The sequence below is a fragment of the Neolamprologus brichardi genome, chromosome 22, assembly GCF_056152115.1.
Source record: "Neolamprologus brichardi isolate AB-2024 chromosome 22, ASM5615211v1, whole genome shotgun sequence".
Lineage (NCBI taxonomy): Eukaryota > Metazoa > Chordata > Actinopteri > Cichliformes > Cichlidae > Neolamprologus > Neolamprologus brichardi.
The window spans coordinates 32132264-32134752 of NC_142124.1; the positions used below are offsets into that span (position 1 = coordinate 32132264).

At 57.9% G+C, this 2489-nt stretch overlaps 1 pseudogene; it reads left to right on the top strand.

Annotated features, from left to right (window-relative positions):
- Positions 1-1133: 1133 nt before the first annotated feature.
- LOC148096846 (uncharacterized) lies at positions 1134-1876 on the top strand (annotated as a pseudogene).
- Positions 1877-2489: the final 613 nt, after the last annotated feature.

Genomic DNA, 2489 nt, shown 5'->3' on the forward strand with positions numbered 1-2489 from the left:
GTAATCCAAAGTATTCAGAATACGTTACTCTCATTGAGTAACGTAACGGAATATGTTACAGAATACATTTTGGGGCATGTATTCTGTAATCTGTAATGGAATACATTTTAAAAGTAACCTTCCCAACACTGAAATGACAAAATGTTTACACAAACTCATGACAGCGTTTCCATAATGTCACCCACTACTAACATTACTTATGTATGTATGTATTTTTTTTTTAAAATATCGCTATTTATACAGCAAAAGACTGTAGAATATTTAACAGGAGCAAGTTTCATTTTTCCCTGGTTTTATTATCACACTGTTCACCAAACGCAGCAAACCGTCACCATCTTATCCAGAAGGGTCACCTCTTCACCCTCACATGGAAGAAGTAATCTGATTGGCATGGTGGTTTGTTTGAAGCAGGTCCCTTGTGTAGCGCTGGAACCCAGTCACGATGTGTTTCATCCATTTGTGTGTTGCTGACTACCTTTACCGGCACTACAGCTTTTAACATCTTTGGAAAAACATTGCACTCTATTCTGAAACTGCAAAGATTTGTAAAACTACCGTATGAGGGATTAGGGAATACACTGGACAAAGTGAGAGATGCATTTTCAAATGCACAGATTCTGATAATTGGTGAGATAGCTCTGGTTTCAAAAGAGCTTTTTGCCTTTATCCACTGGAGATTTCAGCAAAGGAAACAGGAAACCTTTTGTTGGGATGCCTATCATAGCCAGCTGCCACCACTTGGAAAAGCCAAACCACTCTCTGTGTATGAGGAGGAAGTGCTTGATCTCTAAAAAGACTATTTCCACATAGTCAATCTGACAGAAATCATGCGCCGGAAAGATGATCATTCTTTCGCTGAACTACTGAGCAGAGTAAGAGTAAAGCAAAAGACAGATGCTGTTGGAGCTGATGTAGAAGATGGTCTTGTTAATGGGATTGTGGCGGGGCGTGGCCTGCGGTGCCGTGCAGAGGAGGCGGGCGCACCTGTACGGCATCCGCAATCACGCCCCGCCGACTTAAATATTGTACTGGGTCCTGTGGTGGTGGTTGTTGTGATAATGTTGAGCGGGCAGCGGGAGAGCTGCAGCTCTGTGAGTATTGTGGACAGCAACCGTGTGAGTGTATAAAGTGTCGAAATGCCACTGGGTCTGCCGTGGTTGTTTACAGTGGTGCCGAAACCCAGGACGGGAGGCACGGCGGATCCAGGACTGGGCCAGCAGAGGGAGGAGCTGGTGCAAATGGTGGCCGAGCTGGCGGCCACGCAGCAGGAGGAGGCGGCGGTGTGGCGCCGCCAGCGGGAAGAGCTGCAGGACCAGACTGAGGGTCACCTGCAGAGGATGGAGTACCTGGCGGCGCTGATCCGGTCCTGCCCGACACCGCCGCCACCCCCAGGGGCGCTATCCAACTCCGATGGGGTGGAGGAGATCCGGGCTGTGCAGGCGCCCGTGCCGGCCCCCAGGTTGCGACCAGCCAGGGACCAGCCTGCCGCTGCACCCATCCCCACTCCGCGGGTGGGAGTGGCTTGTGCCCAGCAGGGGCCTGCGCCCATTCCTGCTCCCCGGAGGAGGGACGTGGAGCAACAGCTGGGCCCACCACCAGCTCACCCACCTGCCCAGCCCGAGCCGGAGGTCAGCGCGGGGAGAGCGCGCGAGCCGGAGGTCAGCGCGGGGAGAGCGCGCGAGGAGCCGGCAGCGGTGGAGGCGGCGCCCGAGGAGCCGCTCCAGCCGGGAGAGACGGCACCGGAGGCGGCGCCCGAGGAGCCGCTCCAGCCGGGAGAGACGGCACCGGAGGCGGCGCCCGAGGAGCCGCTCCAGCCGGGAGAGACGGCGCCCGAGGAGCCGCTCCAGCCGGGCGGCGCGGAGAAGCCGCGGGATAAGTCGGAGGGGCCTGTGCTAGGGGAGTCCGCGCCACCGAAGCCCGAGGTCGGCGGGGTGAGCAGAGCGGCCTCACCTCCACCAGAGGCCGGTGCCTGCCGGACAACCGCCCAGCCGCCTGCGAGCCGGGGCGCACGTCCGTGCCGACCGCGCTGCGTCCACCTGCCACGCGGCCGACCTCCGGACCAGCTTCGCCGACGCTGCTGGGTTCGCGGGCGGCCACCTGAGCTCACAACTCCCCGTCGCTTGGCCAGGGCCCGGGGGCGCCGACGGTCCGGGCTGATCCCCTCTCCCGCTCGCGGTGGGGGGGGGTAGGTTCGGCCGGATGGTTCCCCGGCCTCAGTCGGGCGATGGGGGTGTGTGGCGGGGCGTGGCCTGCGGTGCAGTGCAGAGGAGGCGGGCGCACCTGTACGGCATCCGCAATCACGCCCCGCCGACTTAAATATTGTACTGGGTCCTGTGGTGGTGGTTGTTGTGATAATGTTGAGCGGGCAGCGGGAGAGCTGCAGCTCTGTGAGTATTGTGGACAGCAACCGTGTGAGTGTATAAAGTGTCGAAATGCCACTGGGTCTGCCGTGGTTGTTTACAGGGATATTTGGGACAATCACAAACACT